Source organism: Sminthopsis crassicaudata, chromosome X, assembly GCF_048593235.1.
Source record: "Sminthopsis crassicaudata isolate SCR6 chromosome X, ASM4859323v1, whole genome shotgun sequence".
Taxonomy (NCBI): Eukaryota; Metazoa; Chordata; class Mammalia; order Dasyuromorphia; family Dasyuridae; genus Sminthopsis; species Sminthopsis crassicaudata.
In genome coordinates, this window is record NC_133623.1 from 68,367,949 (window position 1) to 68,380,208 (window position 12,260).

The 12,260-nt window shown below is 39.1% G+C and overlaps 1 pseudogene; it reads right to left on the bottom strand.

Moving 5' to 3' along the window:
• Nucleotides 1-8,818: 8,818 nt before the first annotated feature.
• LOC141548557 (E3 ubiquitin-protein ligase DTX3L pseudogene) lies at nucleotides 8,819-11,193 on the bottom strand (annotated as a pseudogene).
• Nucleotides 11,194-12,260: the final 1,067 nt, after the last annotated feature.

The following is a 12,260-nucleotide window of genomic DNA, read 5'->3' on the forward strand; positions in this document are numbered from 1 at the left end:
AAGCCTTGAATAAACAAGGAATTGGGGGGCAAAGAAGGAACAAGTAGATTCAGCCAATCAGAAAGGATATTGTGGTTTTGAGAAAACCACAAGCTTAAAATAATATTCTATCCAGCCCAAACTAGTTAGGGGCCAATGACAGGACTTGACCCAACCACTACTGCCTGCTTAATAGATGAATTGAATATTAAACAACACACCCCATAGGAGGAGTTTTCCACCATTTTTGAACATGGGATTTATGATGGGGAAGCAACATGTTTTATACATCATAAGGGGAAACATGTAGTGGGCATATCAGAAAGATTGTAACCTGGATAAAATAGACCAATCCATTCTCTGAAAGGAGGGGATGGACCCCACTAGCAATTATAAAGGTTCTCTCACTTCTGTACTCAGAGCTCCTACTTCTCAAAGACGAGAGGAGCCGGCTTCTGGCCAGAAACATTAAGATGATTCCTTAAGATTCTTCTTTAATCAGTTTTCTTCAATATTTGAATTTCAATGTCAAGAGTATATTTCTAACAAAACTATACCCAAAGGGCTATTAAAAACTGAATAGCCTTTTATGCAGAAATACTGCTACTAGGTCTATATCCCAAAAAGATCATGAAAAAGAGAAAAAAAATGTTTCTACAAAAATACTTATAGTATCCCTTTTTCTGATGGCTAAGAATTGGAAATACAAAGTGATGCCCATTATTTGGAGAGCTAAACAAGCTGTAGTATATGATTGTAATGGAATATTATTGTCTATAAGAAATAAGCAGAGTGATTTCAGCAAAAACCTGGAAAGGCTTTTGCAAACTGATGTTGGGGGAAGTGAGTAGAAGCAGGAGAATATTGTACACAGTAACAACAATATTGTTCAATGAAAAATATCTTAGCTAAAAAATGAGACTTAGCTAGTCTCAGAAATACAATGATGCAATATAATACCAAAGGACTAATGATGAAGCATACTGTCCAATTCCAGAAAAAGAACTGATATTGACTGAATACAGACCGAGCATACTATTTTTTCCTACTTTCTTTCATTTTTTTTTCTTATTAAAGCCTTCTTGGACAAAATAACTAATATAGAAATATTTTACATATCTACATATGTATAGGCTAATATCTGCTCACTAAATAAGGGAGAGGGGTGGAACAAGGGTAGAATTTGGAACTCAAAATTTACACAAAAATAGTAAAAAAAATTTAAAAAGAAAAAAGGAGTAGAAAATATGGCCACCACTAACCACCAATTTTTCATTTATGTTATTTAATATTTTAACTTTTCCCCAGTTACATTTAACACAATTTTTTACATTTGTTTTGAACACTTTGAGTTCTAGTTTCTCTCCCTTTTCCCCACTTCTAGCCCCCATTAAGAAAGCACATGGGAAGTTTGCAAAACATTTCCATAAAAGTCATTCAATTACCAATTTTTCATGGAGTTTCCTATAGCCTGGTTTATGGAAGTTTGGGAAATACTATTCTACACAATGAAAGGGAAAGAATGAAATTGAAACAACTAAAGACTAGATTGCTATGAGAGTAACATGGCACTCACTGGTTCACCACAAAAAAATATTATTATATAATCTATCTCAGCACCTATTTTGTCAAAACTCTCTAGTTCAAAAAACACTCAGTCTGAACTGTAGATATAAATATTTAATCCCTGTAGCCTCTGAGGTATTTATTTGTTAACCTGGGACCCTTACTATTTTTTTTAAACAGATAAGCAAGAACCATCTTGGGCTGGGCCCTTCTTTGGTGGTGGCAGGGAGTAATCTGTGGGTGGTGGATCACAATTTAGATGGTTCTGATTTTCTAGACAAGATTACTGCAGGTACCTGATGTTCATCAAGAAATTATCTTTTAATTGTCAGAGAAGAGCATGATCAACCATACCTGAAGGCCAACCCACTTTCCCCAGCTAAGTATAAAGTAATAGGTAGGAGCTGAGGTAACTCTTAACACCTCCTTCTGTTTACAGTATGGATTCTTACCTTTGCCTGACCAGGTCCAAGCAATGCAAGGTGAAGCCAATCAGAAGGAAAGTTCACCTAGGTTTAAAAGGCCTTGTGAGCCTTCACTTGGGGTCTTTGGTTATAGAGAGAGGCCACTGATCCTTCTTGTTGAGGTTGCCAGCCTTAATAAATTAATCATGCTCTCAACTTTGACTTTCTGACTGAGATGCTCAGTGTAACAATTTATGTGTTACTGTTAATAAAATGTTTTCTTTTTCTGGAGAAAACTATGCCTCAGCATCCCTTTATTGCAATTTACTCACCATGGTTTTGAGGGCTCCCCAAATTCCTCAGCAGAACCCCTCCCTTCTTTGGACCTTTGTGAAATTTTCCATAAATGGAGTTCTCTGCCAAGAACTTGTGTCTGAATGCATTATTCCTCTGAAAACACGAGATCTTCTCCAGGCGAGGAGGTAAGGACCCCATTGGAAATAACATTATATTAAAAGTTGTAAGTTTGGACGTATATTTGGGAAAAAATGGCAATGAATGAAAACCTGGGTTTCTTTCCTGTGGCCAATCCTTTGAAGGAATGTTATTGCCTTCAAGGAACATCTTCCCAAATAGAATTGGGAAGGTCATGGGTTCACTTGAAAGAATTGTGTGATTTTGTTGTTTTTCCAAGCCTGAAGGAATGAGAAAAGTCCCATCTTTCTACCCCAGATGTGATATCATGTGTTTTCATCAGGGTCCTTCAAAATTTGGAGAACTGAAGGGACATATTGAAATATTTCACTCTGGCCCCCTAGCTGTGTTAAGGAGCAACCAAGAAATTGATTTCTATCCCACTCTTGTCACAAAAGGGACTGTTGTTTTTGTGTGTTTGAGTATGAGTGGACATAAGGCAAGCTGCTTTTCCCTCTCTTGGTCTAATCACCCTGGGGTTGTGGCAGCAGCAGCCTGCTTATTTTTGTTCTCCTTAGCAGCACTGCGTGAAAACATTTCTTGAATTTATTTAGGGAGAAACAGAGACAGTATTTGGTTAGAGGTCTGATACTGCCCTCCATTAGCTTATGAGTGAGACTCCAAACAAAGTACTGACCCCACTGGCAGCCACATTTATGTTGGGTGAAATGGCATTGTACACTCCAGGCTCATTGGGGGAATTCTTTCTCCTCCCAGGAGGTTTCATTTCATACCAAAAGCACTGACATAACCCATGGGCTTTTCCTTAGTCATTAATTAATCCTCAATTCTGATGCTAAAAAACTGATATCTAATTATTTGATAACTTGACCAATCAGAAAGGAATTCCTGCCAGGGTCTCTTGAAACACAATTAGATCCATAACTGAGCAACCGACCTGTGGCAAGGTTGTTCCTCTAAGCGTGTGGTCCCTCGAGCAGGTTTCTTGAAATTATTCAAACCTTAATCAGAGAATTCTGGAAGATTTTCTTCACAAATATTTCCCCTGTATTTTAAATTGGTTTAGTGAAGGGTCCCCTAGCTGGACTTATATTTCTAGAATTAAAGATCCTGTTTCTGTTTCCTCTCCTTCAGATACCCCAGAGTATTCCTGTGAGCCCAAAGAAGACCTGAAATTTTTGTTCCACAAAACTCCTGCAAAAGCGCCCGAGAAGGAAGGCTCTTGCCTTAATCTCCTTCCTTCCTTCCTCGTCATGACGGTACTACTTCTGTTGCTCCCTCTCCAGCTTTCTTGGTCTTACTCGGTGGGCCCTAAACAGTGGGGTGACAACTTCTTGGTCAGACTAGGGGACTTGGCAGAGACTGGAGGTATTCAGGATTGCTGGGTGTGTCATCACCATCCCCAGGTTAACCCACAGATGCGACCCAATGCATTCTTTGCAAAGGTCCCATTCCCACGTGCCACCATCTCCTCTCTGGATGCCACCTCTTTTGTGTTAGCTAACCCCCCAGGGGAACTACCCTGACCCCACTGTCCCCTGCTGTCTGGCTGGGAAGGAACTCACATCTACATATCATCATACTGTAGAGACAGCTGATGTCACTGTTTCCCAGGATGGCTAGGTTAATATCCCAGATGTGTGAACACTGACCTGTACCACCAACACTGTGGGTGCAAGTGAGTGTGACTCTTTTCTTTCTTTCTTTTTTTTTTTTTTTTTTTTTTTTTTTTTGAGGCTTGGGTTAAGTGACTTGCCCAGGGTCTCACAGCTAGGAAGTATTGTGTCTGAGAACATATTTGAACTTGGGTCCTCCTGAATTCAAGGTTGGTGCTCTATCCACTGTGCCACCTAGCTGAGCTGAATCTTAAAGGGACCCGAACCCTCATCACTTGTTGTATGTACATTAACAATTCAAGGCAAGTTGAGCTATGTAGCGAGAGAATCTTACAGAAAGCTGCGTGGATGCAAGACATTCCCGAGCAGCTTCTCACCCCTCCCAACTCCTCATCTGGGTGGAATTCCTGGATATGGTCTCTATTAGTTCTTATACTAACTCCTCTTCTGGTTATTATTCTTTTGCTTATATTTGGTTCCTGCATTTTCAGATTGCTTGTGAGATTTGTTTCTTCTAGGCTCTGAGCTGCTAACTTCCAGCTTCTCTTACGAACTGAGGATCTGAGGACAGCTGATGCACATGATGAGGGTTGGGGTCCCTTTAAAATTCCTAATTGCCCAACCCATGACTGACCTTGATTCCCAAATCCTGGTCAAAGGCACCTTTGAATATCCGGGCCCAGCCCCCCCACTCTCAGCTCAGCTTCCCCCAGCCCTCACCTGATCTGGGCTAACTGAAAAGCCCGCCAGAACTGGGTACCGCCCATCATCTCCTAGGTATAAAAGAAACAAGCTGGACCGCCCTCAATGCAGGAGCCCTCCCAGCCAACGCATGGTATCCTTCCAGCCATGTAAGGGTTCCTGCCCGCCAACGGCCACCTTTGGCCCTGGCGTCTTTCTAACTGAGCTTTACTTCCAAATTTTTACAATTAACCTTTTATTTATCAATCTAGGTTTTTGGGCCTGTAAATTCATTTTACAGGGGACACTGCGCCTCATGGGATTATCTTATTATCTATGTGTGGAGAAATGGGGTTCCCCCTTTCCTTTCCCTCATTACACAGACTCTACATCCTCTGGACTCCTTGGCTATAGCATTCAGATCTCAAGTTTCATCCCCCTTCTCCCCCTCTTCAACGCCCTTTGTCAGCAGGAAGTAGCAAGACCATCTTCGACACCCATTTTCCCTGCCCCCAAAAGAATTTGGGTCCAATTATTTGAGGGGGGAGAAATGATAAGGTCAGGAAGGAAATAATTCAAGATCAAAAGGGATAGGCCAAATACCAGCAAGAAATTCCTTTTTGGGAGAGGTGGAAGGAGATAACAGAAAATTCCTATCTTATTTACAAAACTCTCTGGAACCTCCTTGAATACAAACATCACTGCATCTGAATGACTGTGCACTTGTATAAAACAGAGTCCCAAAAATCTATTCTTTGCAACATTGGCCTTGTACCTTGCAGCCATTTTGCCCGTGTTTCCATTCTAATCAATAAAGAATTTGTTTCTACACAGCATTGATTGAGTAGTGAAACTCATTCGCTAAAGGACCTGCCCTTTGGGACTTTGGGAAGGAGAGAGATAATTAGACATCCCAAAAGGAACTGACCTATCTTGGTTTAGAACCTCAGTTTACTCCTCATCAGTAATATCCTGAGATCAGGAACAGATCATCAATCCAGTTCTGACAGTCCATTTTTCATTTCTACAGAAACTTATTTCAACCTGAAGATTTGGTTGACTGGGCAATATTCTTATGTATTATAGGAGTGGTGAATAGCATCCCTGTCGGTATTCATGGCCACTTTCTAGCAGGTAAGTAAGTGACTCTGACTTTCTGATGTCTCCATTGCAGGACTCCGCCAACCAATGCCTTGGGAACTAAAGAGTTGTGACAAAATTTGAGACTGAGTGTTGTAAACTAAAAAATGGGCACTGCACAGTCTATCTGGATCTCCCCTTGGCTAAAACGGTAAACAAATATGGGAGGCTTTCTTCATTGCTGGCAGGTCTCTATCTTAAGACGTTAATATCCTTCTGTCATGTGGGAAAAGCTTGTATTTCTAAAAGGTCAAATTTTTAGTAGCCAGAGGAAGGTTCTTTTGAAGTAGGTTAAATTAGTATGCTCGGTGGAATTTTGAGAAACACAGTATCAAAAACAAATGGATTAATAGTACCTTTGAAGTGGGTATTTAGCCTCCAACAAACACAAGGATTTGAATAGCCAGAGGAAAATAGTGGAAGAAAATGAAAGAAGAGACAAGACAGTTAAAAATTCTCTCAGTATCTCTAAAGTCACTGTTTAAATAGATCCTTTAATTGAAAATCATCCTTTTTATCTTTACTATCACTTGCTTGTTGATCTCTTGGGAAGAGAACATCTGTGTAAATTATGAGGGGATGTTATTGAAACTGCAGTAGGAACAGTCTGATTTGGGTATTATGTAACTTCAGGTTCAGGAAAATGAAAAGGGAAAGTGATAGTTTTACTCCATGTTGGAAAACCACTTCAAAGTCAAGGAAACTCATTCTGTATTATGAGTTAAGACTATGAATGGTTCTTATTGATAGATTATAAATTATAATCAGTAATTTCAGGATGAGATATGGCCATGTATTAAGAGTCAAGACTATGATTGGTTCTGATAGATAAATTATAATCAATAATTTAAGGATAAGATGTGGCCATGTATTAAGCAATACTCTGTCTAAAATTCAGATTGAAGGAAATCAGTAATTGAAGACTTAGAAAAATAAAGACTCACCAAATGGAGGCAGTGCATGTGTAGTTCACAATTTTACTGGTAAGAAAAGAAGGAAAATTAAATAAAGTTCACTTGTGTATTGGGTTTATCCAAATTGAAGCATTCCTGTGATTCACCCACTATCTTTTCTAGATATTTGGAAAAAAGTTAAAGAATCCATCTCAGTTCATTGAACCTTCCCAGCCTTCATGCTGTACGTGGGTCCCCAATAATTTTGGCTCCTGCCTTCTTCACACTTGAGAAGCAAGTATCCTGTTGGTTCACATGAGGAAACTGTAGATTTGTACCTCAGAAAAAGGTAAGAGTATAGATGAATTTGACTCATAATAAAACACCAACATCTCTTTCTCAGTTTGGAATGATTTTAATAGAATTATAAACAAAAATAATAAAAGGAACTGAATAAATTGGAGAATATATATCAGAAAGACATCTGGCATATTCTAAATGTGAGTGCAAAATAATATATATATTTCACAGTAGCACATGCAACTTTTGCAAAAATTGACCACATCACTTTAGGGCACAGAAATATCGCAAACAAATGGAAAAAACACAGAAATAGTTAATAAGTTTTTTTTACAGATCATAACTTTTTTTCTGATCATGAGACAGTTTTGACTTTATTAGAAGCATCTGACACAGTCATTAACCTCCCTAACATGCCTCTCCTAACATAAGCATAGAGTCAGATTTAGATGATTAAATTATTTAGAGAATCTCCAACTAAAGATCACTTAAATAACAATAGTTACTCTCTGGCAATAAGATGTTGCATTGTCACCAATAATTATGTGTAAGTGGAAAAGAACCTCTCTCAACCATGAGTTCTATTTCATTTCCCAAGCAATGCTAAAGGAACCAATATATAAGCTCCTAATATTTTTGCTTCGTTTTTGTAGTAAATACAAAAACTGGACTCAAACAGAGATGAATGGGCATTTCATCTATTGCCCTAACACTACACTTGTGAGGGGATATCTATGATAATGGCAAATTGATTAAATAATTTTTAAAGGATAACTGTCAGAAAATATTTGGGTATGGATGTGTTCTAGGGATACAAAAGAAAGACAAAAGACAGTCTCTGCTGCCAAACAGCTCATATTCTAATGGGAAAGACACTATGCAAATAGCTATGTATAAACAAGCTATATATAATATAAATAAATATATTATAAATAAAAATATAGACCAATTTGGAGATAATACACAGAGGGAAGTCACTAATAAGGTTTGGAAGAGGCTTCATGTAGAAGACAGGATTTTAGGTAGGGATGAAAGAAGTCAGGAAATGCAGGAGGTGGAATTAAGGAAGGAAATTCCAAGAATATTCGGTAAAGATGTACAATCAAGAGAGATGGAATTTCTTTTGCAAGGAAAATCAGAGGCCTGTTTACAGAATCAGAGTCCATAGTGGTAGAATAAAGGAAGGAGAAAGATTCTAAGGGACTCTGAATGACAAACAGAAGTTTCTAATTGGATGTCACTGGACTTTACTGAATACGAAAATATCGTTCTCCACTCATTGATTTACATTAAATTTGCCAGAGCTTCAAGGACAAATGAAATATTTAAAGACTAATTTTCTTCAAGATGTCTTCCATTCTTTTTAATGTTCCTGGCTACCATTCCAGTTAGAAGGGAGCAAACTCTGGGGAATTCCGAGGCCACCAACAATTCAGCATAAATAATGTGAATGCACCCAAGAGACAGTCATCACCTCCTACAAAGGGTGCAATAGAAGATTCCTTAACTTCCATATCTCTGGTAATGGCAAAATGAAGACAAGCAAGCATGGAGTAGTTACACTTTGGGTTTTCACTAAGACAATTTGGACATTTCTACTGGGCTCACATTTTATTTAATAAAAAGGAAAAAACCAAAAACTCCAAGAAATTAGACAGGCTAGCAGGTATCAGTTCTTTGGACTTGCTCTGAAGCAAATTAATTTTTTCTTAAATTCTCTTATTTTTCTGATTCCCCCCCACATACATTTACAGCTACAGCTTTTGCAAGCTCAGCTTTCTAGGCATCCTTGAAGTCAGCATTCTTACTCGATTCCTTTTGCCTTCAGCTCCAGTTTGACTCATTGCAGATAGCTGGGATCAGGGTAGCCAAAGTTTTCCGGGCCACCGAACTGTAGAGTTTTGTGGTGAATATCATTCCAGGTGATCACATCCTTGACTCCAGATGTGCGAGACTGTCCTACTGTGAAAATCAGCCTTTGGTCAAATGCTCTTCTGAGGAGATGTAAAACCTGCCGTCCTTCCTCATTATTGGGCAAGTACGCCACCCGCCTTGTTCCTTCATAGCGTTTTCCTGGGTTGGGATGCTCTTCGGTCTGGATGCCTCCCCGCATGTCATAATGAATCACGATAGTGCCACAGGAATTGTAACCTGGAAGTGAAGAAGTTCTATAGGACGTTGTCATCGTTCCGTCTGGCTGATTTCCTTTCAGAATTCCATAGGAGGTCTGGCATACAGGGCACACTGGCTTATGTTTCATGGCCTCTCTGATACAAGGGCCACAGAATGCATACTTGCACTTTGGGAGGACTTCTTTGTAATGAATGACTTCCATAGAGATGACACATTCCTCCTCCTCGTCTTCTTCCTCCTCCTCGTCTTCTTCCTCCTCCTCTTCATCCTCTTCTTCCTCTCCCTCTTCTTTCTCCTTCTCCTCTTTCCCTAAGTCCCCATACCTAGGCAATCCCTCAATGTCAGGTAAAGCCATTCTGAAATCGTCAACAATGTTGTCCAAGGGAGACTTGGAGAATCTATTCCAATTCTCTCCAAAGGAAAAACCGAGCCCTTGTCTCTGCTGGGCAGGATCTTCAATACCAAAATATCTTTTAACATGTTTCACTGCTTCTGCAGAGTACTTGGGCAAGCCAGCCAATGTCAGTTCTTGTCCATTCCACTCCAAGTTCACATGGGGGTGCTTTCTTTCAAAGTCTTCAAAGAATGTCTTTTCAGGCCAACATTTTCTCTCTTGTCCAATGATTTCAGGTTCACTACCTCTTTGACGATCTGAGATGAAAGCATCTGAAAGACATCAAGGAAATCTTCATAAGCATGTGCAGAGAGGTCTAAGCCTTTGTCTTTTGGTTTAAACACAATGAAGGTTTTGCGAGTTTGGGGATTGTTCACCACTTCCATTGCAGTATCATATGTTTTCTCTATTTCTGTGATTTCTTGACACAGAAGACGCCAGTGAGCAGTATCAACCTCAATTCCATTCCTCATCATGTTTTGGGAAGCCATCATTTCCTCAGGTTGTGTGCGGGAGAAGTTTGCTTCAATGAAATGTTGAGCTCTTAAAATATCCTGTGGATTTCCCCAGAGCATTAAGACTTTTCCTTCAGCTTTAACATGGAGGTTTTGAAACATGTCAGTCAGTGTTTTTTGGACATCAAATGCCAGCTTACTATCTGTGAAATAACATCCTGACAGGACACATTCTGCATTTCCCTCTGAAATTCTCTGGTAAAAGCTTCTTGAGCTGCCTTTCTGTCCCCTGACTTAGCTGGCTCAAACTCTAAACACACATTGCCTGTAGGATAAGTACTTGATGTTCACTTTCTATCCTGTCTAGAGTTTTGGCAAAGAAATATTTAAAATATTCATACAAATGCGAAGGAACTGTAATAGGGTCTGACTCTTCTGCTGTCTGTGTAGGGTTTGAGTGAAGAATAGGAACGTCACACTCATCTGACATGATGTGCTCGATTTCTCTTGCAGAGGCTGAGTAGGAAAATCCTCTTTCTGGTCATTTCCCAGGATCTTCTCATTTAAGAATTGATCAATTTTTTTCAATATCTTGGTAGTCACCAATCACTTTCTCGATTCCATCTTGTCCTCCCTCTATTTTGACATTTGGGCAGAGGTTAATAATTCTCTCTCTTTGCTCTGAGGAAAGCTTGAAGTTGAGCTGGGCCTCCACATAAAGAAATACCTTTTGAATGAAGGAATTAGAGGAGCTTGCTGCACCTCCTGCTTCTGGGTGCTTCTCACATGGAACTTCCTCTGAGAGTGACTGAGTCTGAGGGGAAGGCTGGCTTAGCTCCAAAGTGGTGTTCTCTTCTGGGTTTTCACTTGATTCTATGAAGACATCCACGTGTGATGTATCACTGACAACCACAGAGTGATCTCTTTTTGCTGTGACACCTTCCTTGGCTTGTTTTTTATAAAACTCTACCCAGAAAGTGCCTTCTGTAGGACCAAGTTTGACTTTGCACTTGCCTCCTCCGGATCTCCATGGGTTCTGGAAATCCTTTTGCAGCTTCCTCTTCATTCTAGGGCAGTTCTCAGACACCCGGACTAGAACCCGGTACTTCGGGCTGTGGACAGTGCTGCCAGTGGCCATATGGGTAGAGTAGGAACTCATGATTTGAAGAGTCAGGGTTGTGATGTTGTTCAGTGGACTCTGGAGGGAGAAACTGTGAACCAGACAGGAAGATGAGTGAGAAGAAGGGTGCTGTCAACTCCCTACCTCACCTCTCTGCCCAGACCATAACAAAAATGTTAATTGGTTCTGACATCACAAACACAAGACAGAAACAAATGGCAACTTAAAAACTGAAATCTTAAATAATGAGAATTTCAAAGAATAATTTTAAAAATATAGTTATTGAAAAAAATGGTGTTGATGATTCTGATTATGAAACATACAACAATTTGCAGGATGTAAAAACAGCCATTTTAAGGAAAGAAAAAAAATCATATCTTTAAAACATTAACAATAAAGATAATAAGAATGTAAATGAATTGAATATTTATTGAAAAAATTAATTACTCAACAAGAAAATAAGCTTAAATAAGCACAAATATATTTTTAAAATATAGGAGAATGAGATAAATTGAAGACAAAAATACTCTAAAGAAATTATAATTAAAACCAAAGGTTAGTTCTTTGAAAAGACTAATGAAATTGATAAACTTTTAGCTAATCTGATTAAAAAGAAGAGGGCAAAAATCAAGTCAAACCAAATCAATAGCAAAGTGAAATATCAATAAAACCAGAAAAAATAATCAGCCTATTATGCACAGTGTTAACCAAAACAACATCACAAATCCATGTGACTTGCAGTGCAACTGGATTTATTAAAGAGAAAGGCATTTGAATATGGGAACTCCCTATACTAAGGAATATAGAAATGAAGTGAAAGCTTTGATATTTAAGTTACAGGGAAAGGAGGAAGTCATATGGAAGGAGGAAAAGATCAATCCCCTCTTAAAGGAGAGGAGAAATCAGGAATAAGAAAAATAGCAAAAGGAGCATTCCTTTCCCTTGGAAAGCATCATGAAGATGAGATGTTCTGATCATCTATAAGGGTCCAGTTGTAAAAAGAGTTTCTTAATCTGTTGCAAACTGACTGGTGACTTCCAACTCTAACGCACACAGGGAGTTGAGCTTGGAGTGCAATCAATAGTGTCAGCTAAGAGTGGGCATCATTGGCATGTCCAGTGTTTCTGCAAAATATGGCAACTTA